Here is a 27,878-nt window from a genome sequence, read left to right on the forward strand (position 1 = left end):
GACTGGGAGAAATTTAGAACTCAGCAGAGGAGGACAAAGGGTTTGATTAGGGCAGGGAAAATGGAGTACGAGAAGAAGCTTGCAGGGAACATTAAGACGGATTGCAAAAGTTTCTATAGATATGTAAAGAGAAAAAGGTTAGTAAAGACAAACGTAGGTCCCCTGCAGTCAGAATCAGGGGAAGTAATAATGGGGAACAAAGAAATGGCGGACCAATTGAACAAGTACTTTGGTTCGGTATTCACTAAGGAGGACACAAACAACCTTCCAGATATAAAAGGGGTCGGAGGGTCTAGTAAGGAGGAGGAACTGAGGGAAATCCTTATTAGTCGGAAAATTGTGTTGAGGAAATTGATGGGATTGAAGGCCGATAAATCTCCAGGGCCTGATGGACTGCATCCCAGAGTACTTAAGGAGGTGGCCTTGGAAATAGTGATTGACAGTCATTTTCCAACATTCCATTGACTCTGGATCAGTTCCTATGGAGTGGAGGGTAGCCAATGTAACCACACTTTTTAAGAAGGGAGGGAGAGAGATAGCAGGGAATTATAGACCGGTCAGCCTGACATCGGTAGTGGGTAAAATGATGGAATCAATTATTAAGGATGTCATAGCAGTGCATTTGGAAAGAGGTGATATGATAGGTCCAAGTCAGCATGGATTTGTGAAAGGGAAATCATGCTTGACAAATCTTCTGGAATTTTTTGAGGATGTTTCCAGTAGAGTGGACAAGGGAGAACCAGTTGATGTGGTATATTTGGACTTTCAGAAGGCTTTCGACAAGGTCCCACACAAGAGATTAATGTGCAAAGTTAAAGCACATGGGATTGGGGGTAGTGTGCTGACATGGATTGAGAACTGGTTGTCAGACAGGAAGCAAAGAGTAGGAGTAAATGGGGACTTTTCAGAATGGCAGGCAGTGACTAGTGGGGTACCGCAAGGTTCTGTGCTGGGGCCCCAGCTGTTTACACTGTACATTAATGATTTAGTCGAGGGGATTAAATGTAGTATCTCCAAATTTGCGGATGACACTAAGTTGGGTGGCAGTGTGAGCTGTGAGGAGGATGCTATGAGGCTGCAGAGCGACTTGGATAGGTTAGGTGAGTGGGCAAACGCATGGCAGATGAAGTATAATGTGGATAAATGTGAGGTTATCCACTTTGGTGGTAAAAACAGAGAGACAGACTATTATCTGAATGGTGACAGATTAGGAAAAGGGGAGGTAAAAAGAGACCTGGGTGTCATGGTACATCAGTCATTGAAGGTTGGCATGCAGGAAAAGCAGGCGGTTAAGAAAGCAAATGGCATGTTGGCCTTCATTGTGAGGGGATTTGAGTACAGGGGCAGGGAGGTGTTGCTACAGTTGTACAGGGCCTTGGTGAGGCCACACCTGGAGTATTGTGTACAGTTTTGGTCTCCTAACCTGAGGAAGGACATTCTTGCTATTGAGGGAGTGCAGCGAAGGTTCACCAGACTGATTCCCGGGATGGTGGGACTGACCTATCAAGAAAGACTGGATCAACTGGGCTTGTATTCACTGGAGTTCAGAAGAATGAGAGGGGACCTCATAGAAACGTTTAAAATTCTGACGGGGTTGGACAGGTTAGATGCAGGAAAAATGTTCCCAATGTTGGGGAAGTCCAGAACCAGGGGACACAGTCTAAGGATAAGGGGTAAGCCATTTAGGACCGAGATGAGGAGGAATTTCTTCACCCAGAGAGTGGTGAACCTGTGGAATTCTCGACCACAGAAAGTTGTTGAGGCCAATTCACTAAATATATTCAAAATGGAGTTAGATGAAGTCCTTACTACTAGGGGGATCAAGGGGTATGGTGAGAAAGCAGGAATGGGGTACTGAAGTTGCATGTTCAGCCATGAACTCATTGAATGGCGGTGCAGGCTAGAAGGGCCGAATGGCCTACTCCTGCACCTATTTTCTATGTTTCTATCACTTTGCCTGAAAGAACGGTGGTGTTATTTACAAGGCTGACACACTGCTGGATGTGCAGGTCATACATCAATGGTGGTCATCACCTTGGTGACAGTGAAAGTTTAAGTTGATTGAAGTTAAGTGTCTTTATATCCTTTGATGTTAAGGAATCACCAGCGTGTAACTGTGCAGCTGTCTGAGCCAATGCGCAACAAGGTTTTGTTAAATAAAAAACATTTAAACCGAACATTTGTCTGAAATCATCAGTATTTATAGAAACATACCTTTTGGCTAAGATCATGCTTAACTGACCTGACAGGGGAGTAACCATGACCCCAACGTGGTTCTCCCTGGATCAGGAAGGTGATTCTCCTATGCTTTTTGGAAATAGGAGGTGGGTGGGGGGCTTGAACCATCCACCTCCATGGCACGAACCTGGTATTGCAGTACTTCCAGGAACGGTGCTTGGGCTCTAGGCCTTTTGGCTAAGAGCATTGGCGCAAGGTGACCTCTGGCGTTTGTGATTTGACAAAGAATTGGAAAGATTGGCAACGAATAAAAAAAAAAAAATTTTTTTTTTTATAGAAACATAGAAACATAGAAATTAGGTGCAGGAGCAGGCCATTCGGCCCATCGAGCCTGCACCGCCATTCAATAAGATCATGGCTGATCATTCAACCTCAGTACCCCTTTCCTGCTTTCTCTCCATACCTCTTGATCCCTTTGGCCGTAAGGGCCATATCTAACTCCCTTTTGAATATATCTAATGAACTGGCCTCAACAACTTTCTGCGGTAGAGAATTCCACAGGTTAACCGCTCTCGATCATAAATGGCTTACCACTTATTCTTAGACTGTGACCCGTGGTTCTGGAACTCCCCAGCAATGGGAACATTCTTCCTGCCTCTAACCTGTCCAATCCTGTCAGAATTTTATATGTTTCGATGAGATCCCCTCTCATTCTTCAAAATTCCAGTGGATAGAAGCCCAGTTGATCCAGTCTCTCCTCATATATCAGTCCTGCCATCCCGGGAATCAGTCTGGTGAACCTTCGCTGCACTCCCTCAACAGCAAGAACGTCCTTCCTCAGATTAGGAGACCAAAACTGAACACAATATTCTAGGTGTGGCCTCACCAAGGCCCTGTACAACTGCAGTAAGACCTCCCTGCTCCTATATTCAAATCCTCTAGTTATGAAGGCCAACATGCCATTTGCCTTCTTCACTGCCTGCTGTACCTGCATGCCAACTTTCAATGACTGATATACCATGACACCCAGGTCTCGTTGCACATCCCCTTTTCCTAATTAGTCACCATTCAGATAATATTCTGTCTTCCTGTTTTTGCCACCAAAGTGGATAACCTCACATTTATCCACATTATACTGCATTGGCCATGCATGCGCCCACTCACCTAACCTGTCCAAGTCACCCTGCAGCCTCTTAGCATCCACCTCACAGCTCACACCGCCACCGAGCTTAGTGTCATCTGCAAACTTGGAGATATTACATTCAATTCCTTCATTGAACCCTGCGGCACCCCACTGGTCACTGCCTGCCATTCTGAAAAGGACCCGTTTATTCTGACTCTCTGCTTCCTGTCTGCCAACCAGTTTTCTATCCACATCAATACATTACCCCCAATACCATGTGCTTTAATTTTTCTCACTAATTTCTTATGCGGGACCTTGTCAAAAGCCTTTTGGAAGTCCAAATACACCACATCCACTGGTTCTCCCTGTCCACTCTACTAGTTACATCCTTAAAAAATTCAAGAAGACTTGTCAAGCATGATTTCCCTTTCATAAATCCATGCTGACTTAGACCGATCCTGTTTCTGCTTTCCAAATGCGCTGCTATTTCATCTTTAATAATTGATTCCAATATTTTCCCCACCACCGATGTCAGGCTAACCGGTCTATAATTCCTTGTTTGTTTTCTCCCTCCTTTTCTAAAAAGTGGTGTTACATTAGCTACCCTCCAGTCCATAGAAATTGGTCCAGAGTCAATAGAATGTTGGAAAATGGTGACCAATGTATCCACTATTTCTAAGGCCACTTCCTTAAGTACTCTGGGATGCAGCCTATCAGGCCCTGGGGATTTATCGGCCTTCAATCCCATCAATTTCTCTAACACAATTTCTTGACTAATAAAGATTTCCTTCAGTTCCTCCTTCTCGCTCGACCCTCGGTCCCCTAGTATTTCCGGAAGGTTATTTGTGTCTTCCTTAGTGAAGGCAGATCCAAAGTATTTGTTCAATTGGTCTGCCATTTCTTTGTTCCCCATTATAAATTCACCTGATTCTGACTGCAAGGGACCTACATTTGTCTTCACTAATCTTTTTCTCTTCACGTATCTATAGAAGCTTTTGCAGTCAGTTTTTATGTTCCTTGCAAGCTTCCTCGCATACTCTATTTTCCCCCTCCTAAATAGACGCTTTGTCCTCCTTTGCTGAATTCTAAATTTCTCCCAGTCCTCAGGTTTGCTGCTTTTTCTGGCCAATTTATATGCCTCTTCCTTGGATTTAACACTATCCTTAATTTCCCTTGTTAGCCATGTTTGAGCCACCTTCCTCGTTTTATTTTTACTCCAGACAGGGATGTACAATTGTTGAAGTTCATTCATGTGATCTATAAATGTCTGCCATTGCCTATCCACTGTCAACTCTTTAAGTATCATTTGCCAGTCTATTCTAGCCAATTCACGTCTCACACCTTTGAAGTTACCTTTCCTTAAGTTCAGGACCGTAGTCTCTGAATTAACACTGTCACTGTCCATCTTAATAAAGAATTCTACCATATTATGGTCACTCTTCCCCAGGGGGCCTCGCACAACAAGATTGCTAATTAGTCCTCTCTCATTACACATCACCCAGTCTAGGATGGCCAGCCCTCTAGTTGGTTCCTCAACATATTGGTCTAGAAAGCCATCCCTAATACACTCCAGGAAATCCTCCTCCACCGCACTGCTACCAGTTTGGTTAGCCAATCTATATGCAAATTAAAGTCACCCATGATAACTGCTGTACCTTTATTGCATGCATCCCTAATTTCTTGTTTGATGCCATCCCCAACTTCACTACTACTGTTAAGTGGTCTGTACACAACTCCCACTAGCGTTTTCTGCCCTTTGGTATTCCGCAGCTCCACCCATACCGATTCCACATCATCCAAGCTAATGTCCTTTCTTACTATTGCATTAATTTCCTCTTTAACCAGCAACACTACCCCATCTCCTTTTCCTTTCTGTCTATCCTTCCTAAATGTTGAATACCCCTGGATGTTGAGTTCCCAGCCTTGGTCACCCTGGAGCCATGTCTCCGTAATCCCAATTATATCATAATCATAAAAACCAACCCTTCCCCACCCCCGTACACCCCCCCCTCCACTTCTCCTCCCCACCTCTACCCCTTCCCCTTTCCCTCCTGTCTCCAAGCCGTCTGGCCGAGCAGGTCCTCAGGCGATGCTTCATTGGGGGGGTGGGCGGAGGGGCCGGGTGGGAAGGCGGGGGCTGATGGCCGAAGCGCTGTTTGGACGGACACGGGAGAGGACGATGCCGAGGCCGGAATGTGCTCTGAGCCAGAAGCAAGATGTTGCTTTTGGCTCTCATGTGTGGTTGGCAATGGGGGCGCGGCACCTTGGGGTGCAGTGCGACGCTCCGGAACCACTGGGAGCCCTCTGCCACCAGTGTTCCTGGCTACCAGCTCCAGGGCCTCTACCATCCCTCCCATCTTATATCTTATTTGTTGGACAAAAACTCGGTGCCAACTATGTTCTTGGTGCTTAGCAGGCTTTTTGCTGCTGGTTAATCTCCCTTGTGCCTCCCACAACAGCTAGACAAGCACACACCACAGCCACACACGCTTTCAGTCCCTCTCAGCTCCCTCTCTCTCTCTGTCTCCTCTTCTGCGCATGTCATAATGACCCTGACCTCCTGAATCGCGGGAATCGATCGTTGCCATGCCGTTGCTAAGGACGGCGACACTTTACGGCAGAAGGTCAGAGAGATTTAACGCTGCCGCCCATTTCATATCGCTCAACACCCATTTTCAAAAATGGAGAACAGGTGCTTTGAGAATGGGCGAGAAGCCGGCGATCTGAAAACACTTTTTTACCGCCCATTCCGGAAGTAACGCCCATTTTTGGGCGATATGCACAAAAGTGTAAAATCTAGCCCATGGTCACTCTTCCCTCAAGGACCCCGCACAACAAGACTGTTAATTAACCCTTTCTCATTACATAATACCCAATCTAGGATAGTCTGTTCTCTGGTATGCTCCTCAACGTACTGGTCTAAAATAACCATCTTGTACACTCTCCAGGAATTCATCTTCCACAGTATTATTACTAATTTGGTTTGGCCAGTCTATATGTAGATTAAAGTCACCTACGATTACTGTAGTACCCTTGCTGCATGTATCTCTAATTTCCTCTTTGATGCCATCCCCTACACTACCACTACTGTTTGGAGGCCTTTTGACAACTCCCACCAATGTTTTCTGCCCCTCGGTGCTCCTTAGCTCCACACAGACTGATTCTGCATCTTGATTTTCTGAGCCAATATCCTTTCTCACTATTGGTCTAATTTCATCCTTTACTAACAACGCCACACCACCCCCTTTTCTTTTTTGCCTGTCCTTCCTAAATATCGAATATCCTTGGATATTCAGTTCCCACCCTGGTCACCCTGCAGTCATGTCTCCGTAATTGCAACTATATCGTATCCGTTTACATCTATTTGCGCTGTTAATTTGCCTACCTTATTACAGATGCTTCATGCATTCAGATAAAATGCTTTTAAATTTGTCTTTTTAACATTATTAGACATCTTAACATTACTTTGTACTATAGCCCTATTTGTCTTCTCGCTATTTTTTTTTTACCTGGACCCTATTTGCAAGTGCACTCTTTTGTTTGTATGCTCTGTCCCTTCCTGACATAATCTGGTTATCCTTACCAGAATCACTTTCCTTCATTGCTTCCTTTTCTTTTCTCTTTAGCATTCTAGATTGCTCTCCACTGGGACCGTCCTCCCACTCCACCCTCCACCTCCCCCGTCCTATTTAGTTTAAAGCCCTGACTACCTCCCTAGTTATTTGATTCACTCGAACTCTGGTCCCAGCAGAGTTCAGGTGTAGTCCATCCCCACAGAACAGTCTCTCTTTCCCGAGTATTGGTGACAGTGCCCCACGAATCGAAACCCACTTCTCCCACACCAACCTCTGAGCCACGCATTCATCTCCCTGATTCTATTAACCCTATGCTAATTTGCCCGTGGCTCAGGTAATAATGCAGAGATTATTACCTTTGTGGTTCTGCTTTTCAATTTAGTCCCTAGCTGCTCAAACTCTCTCAGCAGAACCTCTTTCTTAGTCCTACCTGTGTCATTGGTATCTACGTGTACCACAACAACTGGATCCTCCCCCTCCCACTCCAAGTTCTTCTCCAGCCCGGAGGAGGTGTCCTTTATCCTGGCACTGGGTAGGCAACAGAGTCTTCGGGACCCACGTTCTCGGCTGCAGAGAACCTATCTATCCCCCTAACTATACTGTCCCCTACAACAACCGCCTTCCTCTTTACTCCCCCCACTTGAATGGCTTTCTGCGCCACGGTGCCTTGATCAGTCTGCTTGTCCACCCCGCAGCCTGCACACTTGTACACAAGGGTTGTAAGTACCTCAGATCTATTGGACAAGTGCAGGGACTGAGGCTCCTGCAATACTACCTCCTGGATCCCAGTACCTGCCTCACTCGCAGTCAAACCCTCCTGTCCTTAACCACGTGACAATTCTAAAGTATTTAATCTGGAGGGTGTGGCTGCCTCTTAGAGCTAAAGGTCCAGGTAACTTTCTCCCTCCCTGATGTCTCACAATGTCTGTAGCTCGGACTCCAGCTCCTCAACTCGGAGCCGAAGTTCGTCGAGCTGCAAACAATTACTGCAGATGTAGTCACCCTGGACCATAACTCCAGAAGCTCCCACATATTGCAACAGCAACACATCTCCAGTTTTTCCATTATTTAATTTAATTAATTAGTTTAGTGTTAATCATGTATTTACCCTGTATAGTTTAATAATTAGTTAAGCAGAGGCTCCGGTACCTAGACCGCTCTGGTGGCACCTTGCAGTACTCTCCTCAATGGGTCTCCATGATTGTCCTAAGGTTCGAAAATCCACGGCCGCATTTGAAACACCCTAAGGACAAGAAAACTAACATGGGATCATTCCATACACTAAATGAACATTTTTGGCCAAGTAAAAGCAGGCTGGGAAAACGTGTGGGTGGATACAGACATTGTGGAGTCTGGCTCACAAGCGAGACAGAGGCACTGGCCAATGGGGGAAAAGTGCATTCTGGCAGGCCAATCAGGGGTCGAGTCGGGCCTGAAGCGGGGAGATCCTCAATCAATAAGGACTCCCCGGCCCAGTTTGAAAATGACTTCCCCCCCCCCAAATCAAACTACGAATGTGGGCCATTATCTACCTAATTAATATGGACAATAGTTCTGAAACAAAACTATGAATCACTGCAGGAATGGCCCACTGACTCCCAGGACTATAACAAAGGACCCATAGACTTTCAGGCACCTATGTGCCCCGTAACAGTACCCTCGTCCTCACACCTGCGTGTACCTGTGACATCTTCTGATTAAATATTCAAAGCTATCTCCCCGCCCAAACTTACACAATGGACCACCCACTGGGTTTGAGCGTGAAAAGACCAGAACTGAATTGAATACAAATATAGGACACAGAACCACCAGAAAAGGAGTTGTGGACCAAAAAGGAGCTGGGCAGAGTTCACAGGGGAGGAAAGGTGTGGAGAGGAAAAGACTTGCAGGAGTTGTGGAGAAAAAAAGTTTGGAGTCAGTTCTTGAAAGGGCTGCTGGCTGCTGGGGGGAAAGGAGCTGAGAGAGTTTTGCAAACTTTGATTTTGGTCGAGACTAAAAACCCACGAGCCAACCTCCTGGTGGGTAAGTGGCAGCAGGTGCTGCTGTTAGCCCTGAACACACTGGACAGGGTGAGAATAGCCGAAGCATCAGGCTGGGGCACACAGAGCTGTGCAGACCTGGACACCTGGTTCAATAACCTGGATTCACAGCTGTAGTCTGACGATAACCGAGAGGCAGATAGAAGAAACCGACGCAACATCGAAGAGGAAAACCGAACAACAACATAAAACCCACCCAGAGGGACCCCGAGCTGAAATAAGTGCCCCCAGAACCCCGGAGTTGATAGGATTGTGAGTATAGGCCAAACCCCCTCACAGACTCAATTTAGGATAGGAATTGGTAGGAAGGGTGGGAGTGGGAGGTGGGGTTGTGTGTGAGTGGGATGTTTTAACATCTTGTGTTCCCCTTCCCTGTTGCGAGATTTATCGGGTTGTTGAATTAGATTTTGCCATTACTGCTATTTTATGACCTCTTCCTATGCCCTCTATCTTTGTGTTTACTATTCTAAATAAACAACATTAGCCATTTTGCACTCTTACCCACTGTGTCTGGTGCCTCATTACTCACCCATCCTCATAAATCGCACATACAGAACCTCAGGGGAGTATAGATTCGAACCCACACCCCAAGCTCCCCTGACAATGGCGACCACGAAGGGACGTGCGTTGAGTGAGGGTGAAGAGACAGTCAGCCTTGGTGGAGAGGAGTATAAAATGGAGGGTAGGATTGCTAGGTATGTAACAGCAAGGATAAACTGCTCAAGGAAGTGGGTGCAGGCGCTGCTGGAGGCTGAACGGCCTGAGGACGCAGCAGCCAGGTGGACCCAGAGTAAAGATCATAAAAGATCAGTGGAAAAGGCAGTGTGGCTGATTTGCTTTCAGAAGCAAATATAGATCTTGGACAGGCAGGTAGACATCCTGCAGACAGAGTTAGCTGAGCAGAGAGAGTAGCTAGTAAAGACCAGCAAAGAAAGGGAAAAGCTGGATCAGGATTTAAAGTGGGAGAGGCAGGAAAGAGAGAGGGATGGAGAAAGCTATCGCAACCACAGGAAGTACCTTCAGTCCCAGGTAACTGAGGGAAAAGGTTACATCAGGGGACTGCAGGAGGAACTTGCCCAGGCTCAGAACCAGGGAAGGTTGGGAGAGGGTAAGAGTCTCCAGCTACAGGCTGCGCTTCAGGCATGCCACAACAGGGCAGAGGCGGATTATCGTTCCTTTCAGGAACAAATTTATCGGCTCACCCTGGCTCTGGCTGAAGCCAAAGCAGCCCTTGTTCTAGCCGGAGCAAAAGCTCTGGAAGTGTCCGAGACAGTGTGACCCAGCTGCGGCAGATGGTGGCACATGTGAATAAACTTACCCGAAAAGGAGGCCCCTCTGTCCACTTTATGGAAGTAGAGCAGGTAGGAGACATAAATGACTGCGATGAGGCCGAACGGAGCAAACTGCTCCTGTTCTCACTGGACCCAGCCATGTGTCAGGCTCTCTCTGCTGAGAGCAAGAGGGGTCAGCGAACAGTGGCCGCTCTCCAGGAGGATATCCTGGAGGCCATGAGGTTGAACGGCGGCTGTTCGTTCGACCGGGTACAGGCCACTCTCCAGAGACCCGGGGAGACCCCCCCAGGCGTTCGCTGATCGACTGTGGCCAGTGTATGAGGAAGCCAGTGGGGGGAATTTGGACCGAACCCAGCTGGATGCACACCGACGTGGTCGCTGGCTGCGTGCACTGGTGGCAAACAGCCTCCCGGAGTTGCGTGCCCAGGGCAACCTGTGGTTCGATTTCAGAGACCCCCCCAAGCCACAGAGGAGACGGTGCTGAGGCAGCTGACCCTCTCTTTTCTCAATGGCAGAATCGGGGGGGGAGAAACCCACCAAGGGGAAGGTGTGTGAGATCCGCCCTGGCTCTGATAAGAGAGAGTGGAGGCAAGGAGGGAATTGGCAGGCAAGCAGAGAGGTGGTTTGTTACGGGTGTGGGAAGACAGGGCACATGAGGAGGAAAAGAGAGCTCCACAGGCCCCAACCTCAGCCCCAGTCCCCGCGGCCGCAAGCCCTCCCAAACCAGCTGTGCCCAGCCCTGCCGCCCCACTCGAGGGTCTCCTTGCGGCTCTGCAGGCACTCTTTACCCAGAGTTGGAAGGTCGCAGCCATGACCGGGGGTGAAGTCCCTCAGACCCAGATCAACACCCCCCAATGACTAGACCCCGAGGAACCAGTGTACCTCTGCCCGGTCACCTATGATGCGTGGAGCAGACCACGTGCCATGATGGGGGTTGAGGGGGTCCGGGGGGAGTATCTGCTGGACACAGGGGCCTCGTGCACCCTGGTTCATGTAGACGACCCGACCACCTCACCCCTATCCAGTGGGATCCCCTACTGCCTAACCAGAGGGCTTCTTCTCCAAACCACTGCCGATACACATAGGCACCCTCCACACCATGTGGAGGTGTGTCCTTCTGCCGTGGGAGGGAGTGGGTAAAGGCATCCTTGGGGCAGATTTTCTCAGCGGCCAGAAAATTCTGGTAGACCTGAGGAACCACTGTCTGTGGGGCACCAACTGACACTGGGGAGGCGGAAGGTACAGCAGTCATCTAGGGGAAGCAGGGGAAGGGTTCCCTCTGCACTGTAAAGCCGAAGGAGGGATATGATCTCGGCGCTCTGGTAGACGGCACCCCGATGATCTATCAGGCTTTTGTGCGGGCCAACCTGGCGGCATTTGCCAGGCATAAGCACGACTGTGGACGGGTAAATGGGGTCGAGGTCAGAGTATATGGGGACCCCATGTCTAAGCCCCAGAAGCAGTATAATTTTCCCAGGGAGGCTGAGGCAGACCTAGAGGTCGCATTGGGATCTCTAGTCAGACAGGGAATGTTGAGACCAATAGCCACACATGTGAACTCTCCACTTTGGCCGGTTAGGAAACTGGACAATTCTTGGAGGGCCACAGTGGACTACCGAGTCCTCAATAAAAATATCCCTACCTGTGTGCCCACAGTGGCAGCCGAAGCCGACCTAGTCATAGCCATCCCTGCTGCAGCGGGAGGACCAGTACAAATTGGCCTTTACATTCAAAGGACAGCAGTATACCTGGAACTGTCTTCCCCAGGGATTCCACAACAGTCCGAGCATTTTTTATCAGTGTGTGGCCAACTGCCTGAAAGAGTTCAGCAGACCCAGACAGCTAGTCTAGTATGTGGACGGCCTCCTTCTATTCTCCGATTCGGAGGAAGAGCACGGTCCCCTGCTGGCAGAGCTGTTGGGACTGCTGCACGAGGAGGGTTTTAAAGTAAACCCTAAGAAGGCACAGATTGGCCAGACAGAGGTAAAATTCCTGGGGCTGACTGTGCGGGCAGGGGAGAGAGTCATTGATGAGGCTAAGAGGAGGGCAGTTCAGGAGTTACTGACTCCGACTACAGTTACAGGTGTGAGGTCGTTCCTGGGTCTGACCGGTTGCTGCAGGGACTTCATTGAAGATTACGCAGCCATTGCAGCCCCCCTACTCCGGCTCCTGCGCAAAGGCGTGGAGTGGGAGTGGGATGAGGACTGTGATGCACCGTTTACCCGCCTCAAGGGAGACCTGCAAAAAGCTCCGGCCCTGGGAGCAGTAAATGAGGGCGAGGAATTTTTCCTGGAGGTAGCAGCCAGCGGGGATAGATTAAGTGGTGTGCTGATGCAACAGCGGCACGGCCAGCTGAGGCCGGTGGTCTACTCCTCCAGGGTCCTCACTGAGGTTGAGAGGGGTTACTCAAACTGTGAAAGGCATCTGCTGGCCACCCACTGGGCTGTGAAGCAGTCACAGGTGTTTACAGGAGTGTCCTCAATCACCCTCCTCACTCATCACACCCCCACTCAGATACTGCTAGATGGGAGATAAAGATGGGACAGTGAGCAGCGCACGCATTGCTCGCTGGACCCTCCTGCTCTCACAGATGGATTTGAAAGTAAAAGGGATGCGTGAGCCTCGACTGACAGCCAACATGCTGTACCCCGGGAAAGCCCACTGTTGCTCTGTTGAGGGGGTCTGGGACGTGGACATAGGGCTCCGGGCGGGGATCTATGTTGACGGGTCCAGCACAGTGGTGGCGGGGGAAAGGCTCACAGGGTGCGGGATTTATGATCCCCAGGCAGGCATTGCCAGGGCCATAAAGCTCCCAACCACCATGAGCGGCCAGCATGCTGAACTGTCAGCAGTCATGTATGTAGTCACCCACCCCGACGAATTCCCACGGCCCTATACCATCTGTTCAGATAGTATGTTCACCTGCAATGCCTGCACGGAGTACCTAGCCATCTGGTCCCGTCGCAGGTGTACATCTGCAGACGGTAAGCCCCTGGCCATAAAACCCCTACTGCAGCACATCATGCAGGCAGCAGGGACCGGGGCAGACATTTGCATTTACAAAGTAAAGGCCCATTACAAACATGAGCCCAGGGCTGCAGGGAACCAAAAGGCAGATCAACTGACCAAAGAGGGAGCCCGAATGGGAACCAAGTGGAACCCGATCGAGGCAGGCCCCATAGCAGCTATCCGGGGCGGTCAGGGGACACAAGGGAGCGCAGGGGTGGCTTTGGCCCCGGACCCCAGCAGGTACAGGCGCGATATCCCGTCCTCAAGTCCTTCATGGACAAGCTGACTGTGGGAGAAAAGGTCGAAGGACCATACGGAGGCACAGGCATCCATGTTAGGGAGAGGATGTTGTTTAAGGGAGAGCAGTGGATAGTGCCCCAGCAGCACCAGCGGGAGTTCCTTCAGCTGGCCCATGCAGGCAGTGGAGCTGGACACCCCGGACCAGAGGTCACCTGGCAACGGGTCGAACAGGTCGGGTGGTGGCCCCAGCTCCGGAAGAACTGTCTTGTCTGTGCAACCAATAATCCAGATCCCCAGAAAAGAAAGGTGTCTCTGGGATACGCAAGGAGGGTAGAGGGACCATGGCAATCGTCCCTCTACCCTCCAAATTGATTACATAGGGGCCCTACCTGTGGCTAAGGGAGGGTACCGGTACTGCCTGGTTTTGGTGGACACTTTCACAAAGTGGGTTGAAGCCTTCCCTTGCCGAACAGCCACAGCAGCGGGGACGGCCAGGATATTGATTAGGGAGGTGTTCTCCAGGTGGGGACTTCCACAGTACGTGGAGTCCGACTGGGGGAGCCACTTCACGGGACAGGTTATGCAGGCAACCCTTAAGGTGCTGGGGATTGAGGGGAAGTGGCACGTCGCCTACAACCCCCAGTCCTCGGGGCTAGTGGAGCGTATGAATAGGTATGAAAGAAAAACTCAGGAAGGAGACTGGCGATTCCCCGCAGAGGTGGGTGGAGAGGTTGCCCCTGGTTTTGATGGGGATCCGGGCCAGCCAGTCGAAAAGCACGGGGTATTCCCCATACGAGCTCATGACTGGAAGAGCCATGCGAACCCCCACCCATGTACTTGCCCCGGTACTGACGGAAGCTCAGGTAATCGAGGTGAATAGGGACCGGTTTATCAATGGTCTGTAGGAGCACCTCAAGCAGATTCACTGGCAGGCGGCCACTAACATGGGGAAGCAGCATCAGACCAACCGATTGCTGCTGGAACCGAGCAAACACCACGAGTGGCAGGTGGGGAACCAGGTCATGGTCCGCAACTTTGCCAGGGTGGGAGTCTTTGAGCCACTATACAGCATTGTCGACAAGGCAAGCCACATGGTATACGCGGTCAAGATGCCCCGCCGGGTTAAATGGTTTCACATTAACCAATGTAAACTGTTTAACCCCAACAAGGCAAAACCTCGTGGGAAAGGGCAGCCCGGAGGAATAATCCCGACGGGAAGCCCAGGCCCCCAGCTAGGCACTGCAGCCCCACCGATCCCACCACAAGGAGCAGTGAGTTGCTTCACAGGTAGAAACTACCCACAGATTTGGGACCCACAGGAAGGGGGATTCCCACCTTACATATGGGACCAGGACTCACCTCCACCCGTTAGGAGATCCGCTCGGACTCCGCAGCCAAGGGTGCCACCGTCCTTAGCAGCCTGTTTTACTTTCCTGAGAGGTACTAGGGGAAAAGGGCCACGCAGGGCAGGCAGCCAGTCACTGGACGTGACCCCCGCAGCCAAGGTCTCCTGGCGGGGAAGGGGTTGTACCGGAGACAGGGGCCGCCGACAGTGAGGAGCCTGTCTGGGATAGCCTAGCCTTCGGTGCGGACAACCCAGAGCCTGCAAGCAAGATAGTGGCTGCGGGTCCCAGTCGTGAGTGGTCCCTAGAAGAACTGAGGAAACTCAGAGTATCAGCTGCGAGTGGTTTCAGGTGGAACCTTTGTACAACCCAAAGCCCCCAGAGGATACGGGAGTCCCCGGCAGTGAGGATCCTGCCGGGGGAATTTTTGTTGCTCCCAAGGGCAGTGAGCCATCCCTGGAGGGGGTGAGGGGCTGTACCAGCCCAGTAAGCACCACCCGAAGCTCGGGTGACACCTTGGCAGGGGAGACAGAGGGGCCGCGGAGGTCGGTCCGGCCCAAGAGGCCAAAGGAGAGGTGGTCTCCCCCCTACATTCCCCCGCATAAAAGGAAAACCAAGGCGTGTCCCAGGGATTAGCACAGCCACCCGGGAAGGGTGGCAAGCAGGTTAAAAAGGAGAGCAGTAGGTGTGTACAGATATATATATAAGGACTTCTCTAGTGTAGTGGGGCTCAGCTGGCCTCTGCAATATAAGGAGTATAACAGTGAGGCTTTTGAGCCAATAGGATAGGGAGCCTGAAACCTCTTGACTCTTTCTCACTTCCTCTTTTGTGTAAGGTTGTTTGTTTTTTTAAGGGTTTGTTGCGGTTTGCGGTTAGACCAATCAGTTGAAATGCCTTGACTTCCACAGCAAAAATAAGCACACACAGTTTAAACCTGTGCAGGGGTACTGTGAGGTGCAGACAGAGGGGAAAATGGGGGAGGGATGAGCCAGGGGGCTCAGGGTCTTTAAACCAAATGAGATTTTGTCATTCAGAAGAGGAACCGTAGATGAGGAAAATCCGGCTCCTGTGCACCTACATCACAATGTGCATCTGCTACCGGGGAGAGACTGAAGAAGCCATTATTTTTGGATGCTCAGTGGGGCAGGCACAGACCATCACCCACAGGGGAAGGTGGCCAGGGTGGGTGGGCTCCAATTCCACTAGCTACTCCAGCCACCCCGGGCTCACATATGGGGAAGTATCAGTCTCCTGCCCCAGCATTGAGGTGACCACATCCCGGGTTAGGGTAGTGGTTGGGAAGAGGGTTTGCCTGACCTGTAAGGGGCACATCCCAGTGGGAAGGTGGTGGTGGCTCAGGAAGCTGAGCAAGGACATGGGAAACCCGACAGCAGATTGGGAGAGACTGGACAACAGCACCTACCGGACCATCACGGGCACCCAGGAGGGAGTGTGTGTGTGTTGGGATAAATGGTGGGAGGCGGAGTTAGGAGTGTATGTGATCAGAGAAGGTATGCCCGGCAGGTATCTCCATAGCGTTCTCCCGACAGTGGTGGGATGAAGGGGAGGGAATGGGATGGGACCGGAGCATGGTCGCATGCATAGTAAGCCACCCCAGCTCCATCCACGCCACCGAGTTAAGCGCACACCCCAGACAGCCCCTGCCCATAGCCCCGAGCGAACCAACTGACATGGACAGATGCCCTACCACCACCCAGGGACCAAAGAACGGTTTGGTTTTGGTTCCCACGGACAAGCTGCTATACCGAGAGGTCCACTACACCATGGCCTCCGTCATCCTAAACCTTACCGAGGTGCACCTACCTGAGTGGTGCCCAAAAGAGACAGAACGCCTCTACCCCCAGGCTCTCCTTCGAGAAATGTTCAGGACATTCTACGAGCTCGATTTTGGCTATTTGAATAAGACTTTGCTGTATCGTCTACAACCCAAAGACAATGTCAAACCGAAAAAACACAGAAGAGGGATCTGGAATGATGTTTTTACCGGTTTCAACACCGGGGCATCAATGATTAATAGCATGGACAATTATGTAGCACATTTCAGATACCACATTCCATTTTTTTTACCAGAGCACCTGACAGATCTGTTCAAAGCAGTACAAAATCCCAGAAACATTACTTCACCCTTCAACAACAAAAAACCAGTGTAATACTATGATCTGTGATATTATGTGCTATTATGATTTTCGTGAAGGGTATTGTTTGAGATTTTACATTTTCAGTAATTGTATTGATTCCAAATGTATGAATACCATTGGTGTATTTTAATGTTTATCGTGGGTTTAGGTATGATTTGGGGAAGATTGGCTCTGTGAGAGGGGAAAGGTTTTGCTCCACATTCTGAAAACACCCTGAGACAGAGTGTTTTAATGGGGGAGGGTAAGGTTGGAAAATCCACGGCCGCATTTGAAACACCCTAAGGACAAGAAAACTAACATGAGATCGTTCCATACACTAAATGAACATTTTTGGCCAAGTAAAAGCAGGCTGGGAAAACGTGTGGGTGGATACAGACATTGTGGAGTCTGGCTCATAAGCGAGACAGAAGCACTGGCCAATGGGGGAAAAGTGCATTCTGGCAGGCCAATCAGGGGTCGAGTCGGGCCTGAAGTGGGGAAATCTTCAACCAATAAGGACTCCCCGGCCCAGTTTGAAAATTACATCCCCCCCCAAATCAAACTACGAATGTGGGCCATTATCTACCTAATTAATATGGACAATAGCTCTGAAACAAAACTATGAATCACTGCAGAAATGGCCCACTGACTCCCAGGACGATAACAAAAGACCCACAGACTTTCAGGCACCTATGTGCCCCGTAACAATACCCTGGTCCTCACACCTGCGTGTACCTGTGACATCTTCTGATTAAATATTCAAAGCTATCTCCCCGCCCAAACTTACACAATGGACCACCCACTGGGTTTGAGCGTGAAAAGACCAGAACTGAATTGAATACAAATATAGGACACAGAACCACCAGAAAAGGAGTTGCGGACCAAAAAGAGTTGTGGGCAGAGTTCACAGGGGAGGAAAGGTGTGGAGAGGAAAAGACTTGCAGGAGTTGTGGAGAAAAAAAGTTTGGAGTCAGTTCTTGAAAGGGCTGCTGGCTGCTGGGGGGAAAGGAGCTGAGAGAGTTTTGCAAACTTTGATTTTGGTCGAGACTAAAAACCCACGAGCCAACCTCCTGGTGGGTAAGTGGCAGCAGGTGCTGCTGTTAGCCCTGAACACACTGGACAGGGTGAGAATAGCCGAAGCATCAGGCTGGGGCACACAGAGCTGTGCAGACCTGGACACCTGGTTCAATAACCTGGATTCACAGCTGTAGTCTGACGATAACCGAGAGGCAGATAGAAGAAACCGACGCAACATCGAAGAGGAAAACCGAACAACAACATAAAACTCACCCAGAGGGACCCCGAGCTGAAATAAGTGCCCCCAGAACCCCGGAGTTGATAGGATTGTGAGTATAGGCCAAACCCCCTCACAGACTCAATTTAGGATAGGAGTTGGTGAGAAGGATGGAAGTGGGAGGTGGGGTTGTGTGTGAGTGGGATGTTTTAACCTCTTGTGTTCCCCTTCCCTGTTGCGACATTTTTCGGGTTGTTGAATGAGATTTTGCCATTACTGCCATTTTATGACCTCTTCCTATGCCCTCTATCTTTGTGTTTGCTATTCTAAATAAACAACATTAGCCATTTTGCACTCTTACCCACTGTGTCTGGTGCCTCATTACTCACCCATCCTCATAAATCGCACGTACAGAACCTCAGGGGAGTGTGGATTCGAACCCACACCCCAAGCTCCCCTTACATTGTCGTGGTCTGCTGCATGCTGCACAACCTGGCCACCATGAGGGACCAGCCGCTGGAGGTCGAGCCAGCAGTACCACCTGAGGAGGAGGAGGACGAGGAGGAGGTGCAGGAGGAGGAGGATCCCCATCGTCCCAGAGCAAGGAGGCAGCGATCCATCGCCACCCTGGAAGGGCTGGGTGTAGACTGGTCAGCACCCTCCTGGGAGGGTGCGTCCTCACACATATGGAGGTGCCTGACACCTCCCCTGCAATCTCCCTCCATGCATTATGTCTGCCAGGTCTCTCCACATCAGGAAACAGTATTCTTCTGTCTACCACACCTTCCATCAGTGTCTCTAGCTCCATATCAGTGAACCTATTGACACTCCTTGCACCTCTTTCACCAGCCATCCTTCCAAACGCCTTCCAAACTCCTCCGTCGCTCCCCCCTCTGCCACTCCCCCAGCCCCTCCCCCCTCAGGGCTTTGCTGCAAACCTTGGCCTTTAAAAAGAACAGGGAGCAGTTAGCTCATTAGAAACCCTTACCTGCATGCTGAATTTCTCAGTGGTGATAACACTCAAATTAAGACAGCCACACCACTGAAAAATCCACTTTGGAAGAGTTCATTAGTGCTGGAACTCATTTGTAGCAGCATAGAGTGGCATTCGTGAGTTTGGTAAGTGGGTATGTTCGGGTAAGTCGGGGTGTTAGCTGCTGTTTTGTCTTGTTTTTTCTACCAGTGCTGACACTAGAGCAGCTGATAAGGAGTGCGAGAGTAGGAGATGGAGGCCCGGAGATCAGCCCAACCAGCTGCAGACAAAGATAGAGGGGTGCGAAATCAAGAGATGACGTCACAGCCAAGCTGGTAATTCGTTGGCTGTTCGACTGGTAAGTATAACTCTCTTTTAGACTGACTTTTAGATTGGTTTAATTGGCAGCGAACTACGAAGGAGCTGTTTGGTGTTTAAGTAAATTTTAGTAAGTAAATTAATTTAAGGGTTAAGTCATGGCAGGAGAGCTTGGACCCATGTCATGCTCCTCCTGTGCTATGTGGGAAATCAGGGACACTTCCAGTGTCCCTGACTACTATGTGTGCGGGAAGTGTGTCCAGCTGCAACTCTTGACAGACCGCATGACGGCACTGGAGCTGCGGATGGACTCACTCTGGAGCATGTGTGATGCAGAGAATGTTGTGGATAGCACATTTAGTGAGTTGGTCACACCGCAGGTAAGGGTTAGGACAGATAGTGAATCGGTGACCACTGGACAAGGCAAGAGCAGGAAGGTATTGCAGGAGTCCCCTGTGGTCATCTCCCTCCAAAACAGATATACCGTTTTGGATACTGTTGGGGGAGATGACTTACCAGGGGAAGGCACCAGCAGCCAGGTTCATGGCACCATGGGTGGCTCTGCTGCACAGAAGGGCGGGAAAAAGAGTTGGAGTGCTATAGTGACAGGGGACTCTATTGTAAGGGGAATAGATAGGAGTTTCTGCGGCCACAACCGAGACTCGAGGACGGTATGTTGCCTGCCTGGTGCAAGGGTCAAGGATGTCTCGGAGCGGCTGCATTCTGGAGAGGGAGGGTGAACAGCCAGTTGTCGTGGTACATGTAGGTACCAACAATATAGGTAAGAAGCGGGAAGAGGTCCTACAAGCTGAATTTAGGGAGCTAGGAGTTAAATTTAAAAGTAGGACCTCAAAGGTAGTAATCTCTGGATTGCTATCAGTGCCACGTACTAATCAGAATAGAGGGAGCAGGATAGTTAGAATAAATATGTGGCTTGAGGAGTGGTGCAAGAGGGAGGGATTCAAATTCCTGGGACATTGGAACCAGTTCTGGGGGAAGTGGGACCTGCACAAAAGGGACGGTTTGCACTTGGGCAGGACTGGAACTGATGTCCTGGGGGTAACATTTGCTCATGCAGTTCGGGAGTGTTTAAACTAATATGGCAGGGGGATGGGAACCGATGCAGCGAGACAGGGTGAAGTAATATGGAGTCAGAAACAGATGGAAGAAAGGTAAAAAGCAATAGTGGAAGGCCGAGTAAACAAAGGCAAGAAACAAAAAGGGCCACACTACATCATAATTCTAAAAGGACAAAGGGTGTTAAAAAAAAAAAGCCTGAAGGCTTTGTGTCTTAATGCAAGGAGTATCCGCAATAAGGTGGATGAATTAACTGTGCAAATAGATGTTAACAGATATGATGTGATTGGGATTACACAGACATGGCTCCAGGATGATCAGGGCTGGGAACTCAACATCCAGGGGTATTCAACATTCAGAAAGGATAGAATAAAAGGAAAAGGAGGTGGGATAGCATTGCTAGTTAAAGAGGAGATTAATGCAATAGTTAGGAAGGACATTAGCTTGGATGATGTGGAATCTATATGGGTAAAGCTGCAGAACACCAAAGGCAAAAAACGTTAGTGGGAGTTGTGTACAGACCTCCAAACAGTAGTAGTGATGTTGGGGAGGGCATCAAACAGGAAATTAGGGGTGTATGCAATAAAGGTGCAGCAGTTATCATGGGTGACTTTAATATGCACATAGATTGGGCTAACCAAACTGGAAGCAATACGGTGGAGGAGGATTTCCTGGAGTGCATAAGGGATGGTTTTCTAGACCAATATGTCGAGGAACCAACTAGGGAGGAGGCCATCTTAGACTGGGTGTTGTGTAATGAGAGAGGATTAATTAGCAATCTCATTGTGCGAGGCCCCTTGGGGAAGAGTGACCATAATATGGTGGAATTCTACATTAGGATGGAGAATTAAACAGTTAATTCAGAGACCATGGTCCAGAACTTAAAGAAGGGTAACTTTGAAGGTATGAGGCATGAATTGGCTAGGATAGATTGGCGAATGATACTTAAGGGGTTGACAGTGGATGGGCGATGGCAAACATTTAGAGACCGCATGGATGAACTACAACAATTGTACAGCCCTGTCTGGCGTAAAAATAAAAAAGGGAAGGTGGCTCAACCGTGGCTATCAAGGGAAATTAGGGATAGTATTAAAGCCAAGGAAGTGGCATACAAATTGGCCAGAAATAGCAGTGAACCCGGGGACTGGGAGAAATTTAGAACTCAGCAGAGGAGGACAAAGGGTTTGATTAGGGCAGGGAAAATGGAGTACGAGAAGAAGCTTGCAGGGAACATGAAGACGGACTCCAAAAGCTTCCATAAATATGTAAAGAGAAAAAGGTTAGTAAAGACAAACGTAGGTCCCCTGCAGTCAGAATCAGGGGAAGTCATAACCGGGAACAAAGAAATGGCACACCAATTGAATAAGTACTTTGGTTCGGTATTTACTAAGGAGGACACAAACAACTTTCCGGATACAAAAGGGGTCAGAGGGTCTAGTAAGAAAGAGGAACTGAGGGAAATCCTTATTAGTCGGGAAATTGTGTTGGGGAAATTGATGGGATTGAAGGCAGATAAATCCCCAGGGCCTGATGGACTGCATCCCAGAATACTTAAGGAGGTGGCCTTGGAAATAGCGGATGCATTGGCAGTCATTTTCTAACATTCCATAGACTCTGGATCAGTTCCTATGGAGTGGAGGGTAGCCAATGTAACCCCACTTTTTAAAAAAGGAGGGAGAGAGAAAACAGGGAATTATAGACCGGTCAGCCTGACATCGGTAGTGGGTAAAATGATGGAATCAATTATTAAGGATGTCATAGCAGCGCATTTGGAAAGAGGTGACATGATAGGTCCAAGTCAGCATGGATTTGTGAAAGGGAAATCATGCTTGACAAATCTTCTGGAATTTTTTGAGGATGTTTCCAGTAGAGTGGACAAGGGAGAACCAGTTGATGTGCTGTATTTGGACTGTCAGAAGGCTTTTGACAAGATCCCACACAAGAGATTAATGTACAAAGTTAAAGCATATGGGATTGGGGGTAGTGTTGACGTGGATTGAGAACTGGTTGGCAGACAGGAAGCAAAGAGTAGGAGTAAATGGATACTTTTCAGAATGGCAGGCAGTGACTAGTGGGGTACCGCAAGGTTCTGTGCTGGGGCCCCAGCTGTTTACATTGTACATTAATGATTTAGACGAGGGGATTAAATGTAGTATCTCCAAATTTGCAGATGACACTAAGTTGGGTGGCAGTGTGAGCTACGAGGAGCTGCTATGAGGCTGAAGAGTGACTTGGATAGATTAGGTGAGTGGGCAAATGCATGGCAGCTGAAGTATAATGTGGATAAATGTGAGGTTATCCACTTTGGTAGTAAAAACAGAGAGACAGACTATTATCTGAATGGTGACAGATTAGGAAAAGGGGAGGTGCAACGAGACCTGGGTGTCATGGTACATCAATCATTGAAGGTTGGCATGCAGGTACAGCAGGCGGTTCAGAAAGCAAATGGCATGTTGGCCTTCATAGCGAGGGGATTTGAGTACAGGGGCAGGGAGGTGTTGCTGCAGTTGTACAGGGCCTTGGTGAGGCCACACCTGGAGTATTGTACACAGTTTTGGCCTCCTAACTTGAGGAAGGACATTCTTGCTATTGAGGGAGTGCAGCGAAGGTTCACCAGGCTGATTCCTGGGATAGCGGGACTGACATATCAAGAAAGACTGGATCAACTGGGCTTGTATTCACTGGAGTTCAAAAGAATGAGTGGGGATCTCATAGAAACGTTTAAAATTCTGACGGGTTTAGATAGGTTAGATGCAGGAAGAATGTTCCCAATGTTGGGGAAGACCAGAACCAGGAGTCACAGTCTAAGAATAAGGGGTAAGCCATTTAGGACCGAGATGAGGAGAAACTTCTTCACCCAGAGAGTGGTGAACCTGTGGAATTCTCTACCACAGGAAATTGTTGAGGCCAAATCACTAAATATATTCAAAAAGGACTTAGATGTAGTCCTTACTACTAGGGGGATCAAGGGTATGGGGGGCCATGAACTCATCGAAGGGCTGAATGGCCTACTCCTGCACCTATTTTCTATGTTTCTATGTTCACTGTTGGAGCTGAATATGGGGTAGCCAGGCACAAAAACATTTCAGCATTAAAAGGTGGGGGGAGCACCAGCTATCCAGCGGGACTGAATTTCGGGCCCAATAAACCAGACTGCAACCTGTAAGATATAAAGCTGTGTTTTTGCAGAGAAATGCAGGCTAGGTTTTTCATTATTTTTGCATGCAATCTGCCCACTTCAGGTCCATTTTACCGCTAAATACACCACATCCACTGGTTGTCGCTTGTCCACTCTGCAAGTTACATCCTCAAACAATTCCAGAAGATTTGTCAAGCATGATTTCCCTTTCGTAAATCCATGCTGACTTGGACCGATCCTGTCACTGCTTTCCAAATGCGCTGCTATTTCATCCTTAATAATTGATTCCAACATTTTCCCCGCCACTGATGTCAGGCTAACCGGTCTATAATTACACGCTTTCTCTCTCCCTCTTTTTTTAAAAGGTGGTGTTACATTAGCTACCCTCCAGTTCATAGGAACTGATCCAGAGTCGATAGACTGTTGGAAAATGATCACAAATGCATCCACAATTCTAGGGCCACTTCCTTAAGTACTCTGGGATGCAGACAATCAGACCCCAGGGATTTATCGGCTTTCAATCCCATCGATTTCCCGAACACAATTTCCCGCCTAATAAGGATATCCTTCTCACTAGAACCACTGTCCCCTAGTACATCCAGAAGGTTATTTGTGTCTTCCTTCGTGAAGACAGAACAAAAGTATTTGTTCAATTGGTCTGCTATTTCTTTGTTCCCCATTATAAATTCACCTGATTCCGACTGCAAGGGACCTACGTTTGTCTTCACTAATCTTTTTCTCTTCACATATCTATAGAAGCTTTTGCAGTCAGTTTTTATGTTCCTGGCAAGCTTCTACTCGTACTCTATTTTCCCCCTCTTAATTAAACCCTTTGTCATCCTATGCTGAATTCTAAATTTCTCCCAGTCCTCAGGTTTGTTGCTTTTTCTGGCCAATTTATATGTTTCTTCCTTGGATTTAACACTATCCTTAATTTCCCTTGTTAGCCACGAGTGAGCCACCTTCCCCGTTTTATTTTTACTCCAGACAGCGATGTACAATTGCTGAAATTCATCCATGTGATCTTTAAATGTCTGCCATTGCCTATCCACCGTCAAACCTTTAAATATCATTTGCCAGTCTATTCCAGCCAATTCACACCTCAAACCATCGAAGTTACCTTTCCTTAAGTTCAGGACCCTAGTTTCTGAATTAACTGTGTCACTCTCCATCCAAATAAAGAATTCTACCATGTTATGATCACTCTTCCCCAAGGGGCATCGCACAACAAGATTGCTAATTACTCCCTTCTCGTTACACATCACCCAGTCTAGGATGGTCAGCTCCGTAGTTGGTTCCCCAACATATTGGTCTCGAAAATCATCCCTAATACACTCCAGGAAATCCTCCTCCACTGCATTGCTAGCAGTTTGGTTAGCCCAGTCAATATGTAGATTAAAGTCACCCATGATAACTGCTGTACCTTTATTGCATGCATCCCTAATTTCTTTTTTGATGCAGTCCCCAACCTTACTACCACTATTTGGTGGTCTGTACACAACTCCCACTAGCATTTCTGCCCCTTGGTATTCCATAGCTCCACCCACACTGATTCCACATCATCCAAGCTAATGCCCTTTCTTACTATTGCATTAATTTCCTCTTTAACCAGCAATGCCACCCCGCTTCGTTTTCCTTTCTGTCTATCCTTCCTAAATGTTGTATGCCCCTGGATGTTGAGTTCCCAGCCTTGGTCACCCTGGAGCCATGTCTCCGTGATGCCAATTACATCATACCCGTTAACTGCTATCTGTGCAGTTAATTCCTCCACCTTATTCCGAATACTCCTCGCATTGAGGCACAGAGCCTTCAGGCTTGTCTTTCTAACACACTTTACCCCTTTAGAATTTTGGTGCAATGTGGCCCTTTTTGCTTTTTGCCTTAGGTTTCTCTGCCCTCCACTTTTACTTTTCTTCTTTCTATCTTTTGCTTCTGCCCCCATTCTACTTCCCTCTGTCTGCCTGCATAGGTTCCCATTTGCCTGCCATATTAGTTTAACTTCTTCCCAACAGCACTAGCAAACACTCCCCCTCGGACATTGGTTCTGGTCCTGCCCAGGTGCAGACCATCCGGTTTATACTGGTCCCATCTCCCCCAGAACCGGTTCCAATGTCCCAGGAATTTGAAACCCTTCCTTGTGCATCACTCCTCAAGCCATGTATTCATCTGAGCTATCCTGCGATTCCTACTCTGACTAGCACGTGGCACTGGTAGCAATCCCGAGATTACTGCTTTTGTGGTCCTACTTTTGAATTTAGCTCCTACTCCCTAAGTTCATCTTGTAGGACCTCATCCCGTTTTTTACCTATATCGTTGGTACCTATATGCACCACGACAACTGGCTGTTCATCCTCCCTTTTCAGAATGCCCTGCACCCGTTCCGAGACATCCTTGATCATTGCACCAGGAAGGCAACATACCATCCTGAAGTCTCGGTTGCGGCTGGAGAAACGCCTATCTATTCCCCTTACAATTGAATCTCCTATCACTATAGCTCTCCCACTCTTTTTCCTGCCCTCCTGTGCAACAGAGCTACCCAAGATACCATGAACATGGCTGCTGCTGCCCTCCCCTGATGAGTCATCCCCCTCAACAGTACCCAAAGCGGTGTATCTGTTTTGCAGGGGCATGACTGCAGGAGACCCCTGCACTACCTTCCTTGCACTGCTCTTCCTGTTGGTCATCCATTCCCAATCTGGCTGTGTACCCTTTACCTGCGGAAAGACCAACTCACTAAATGTGCTATTCACGTCATTCTCAGCATCATGGATGCTCCAGAGTGAATCCACCTGCCGCTCCAGTGCCGCAATGTGGTCTGTCAGGAGCTGCAGGCGGATACAGTTCCCGCACACGTAGTCGTCAGGAACACTGGAAGCGTCCCTGACTTCCCACATAGTACAGGAGGAGCATAACACGTGTCCGAGCTGTCCTGCTATGACTTAACCTTAGATAAACTTAAATTGGCAACAACAATGCTAAAGGTTACTTACTGATACAGAAAAGAAAAAGAAAAACTACTTATCAATCACCAGCTAATCACTTACCCCCTTAGCTGTGACGCCACCTTTCGATTTCTTTCTAATTCTTTTGGGGTTGGGGACAGCATCAAACAAGAAATAAGGGATGTGTGCAATAAAGGCACAGCAGTTATCATGGGCGATTTTAATCTACATATTGATTGGGCTAACCAAACTGGTAGCAATGCAGTGGAGGAGGATTTCCTGGAGTGTATTCGGGATGGTTTTCTAGACAATATGTCGAGGAACTAACTAGAGGGCAGGCCACCCTAGACTGGGTGATGTTTTATGAGAAGGGACTAATTAGCAATCATGTTGTGCGAGGTCCCTTGGGGAAGAGTGACCATAATATGGTAGAATTCTTTACTAAGAGGGAGAGTGACACAGTTAATTCGGAAACTAGGGTCCTGAACTTAAGGAAAGGCAACTTTGACGGTATGAGGCATGAATTGGCTAGAATAGACTGGCAAAGGATACTTAAAGGGTTGATGGTGGATAAGCAATGGCAAACATTTAAAGATCACATGGATGAACTTCAGCAATTGTACATCCCTGTCTGGAGTAAAAATAAAAGATGGAAGGTGGCTCAACCATGGCTAACAAAGGAAATTAAGGATAGTGTTAAAGCCAAGGAGGAGGCATATAAATTGGCTAGAAAAAGCAACAAACCTGAGGACTGGGAGAAATTTAGAATTCAACAGAGGACTAAGGGTTTAATTAAGAGGGGGTAAAATATAGTACGAGAGGAAGCTTGCAGGGAACATAAAAACTGACTGCAAAAGCTTCTATAAATATATAAAGAGAAAAAGATTAGTGAAGACAAACGTAGATCCTTGCAGTCGGATTCAGGTGAATTTATAATGGGGAACAAAGAAATGGCAGACCAATTGAACCAATACTTCGGTTCTGTCTTCACAAAGGAAGACACAAATAACCTTCTGAATGTACGAGGGGACAGTGGGTCTAGTGAGAAGGAGGAACTGTAAGGATATCCTTATTAGGCGGGAAATTGTGTTAGGGAAATTGATGGGATTGAAGGCCGATAAATCCCTGAGGCCTGATAGTCCGCATCCCAGAGTACTTAAGGAAGTGGCCCTAGAAATAGTGGATGCATTGGTGATCATTTTCCAACAGTCTATCGACTCTGGATCAGTCCCTATGGACTGGAAGGTAGCTAATATA

General features: G+C 48.5%; 1 protein-coding gene across 3 annotated transcripts in view; it reads right to left on the reverse strand.

The window, feature by feature from the left end:
- Nucleotides 1–27,878, reverse strand: part of LOC139279967 (excitatory amino acid transporter 2-like) — a 335,138-nt gene that overhangs the window by 231,537 nt on the left and 75,723 nt on the right. The window contains exon 2 of one of the 3 annotated variants that reach the window (XM_070899338.1): nucleotides 8,026–8,119. The exons of the other annotated variants lie outside the window; for them this stretch is intronic. The gene's annotated coding sequence lies outside the window, so the exon portion shown is untranslated. The remainder of the gene's footprint in view (nucleotides 1–8,025; nucleotides 8,120–27,878) is intronic. 3 annotated transcript variants of the gene reach the window in all.

The sequence above is a fragment of the Pristiophorus japonicus genome, chromosome 14, assembly GCF_044704955.1.
Source record: "Pristiophorus japonicus isolate sPriJap1 chromosome 14, sPriJap1.hap1, whole genome shotgun sequence".
NCBI classification, from domain to species: Eukaryota; Metazoa; Chordata; class Chondrichthyes; family Pristiophoridae; genus Pristiophorus; species Pristiophorus japonicus.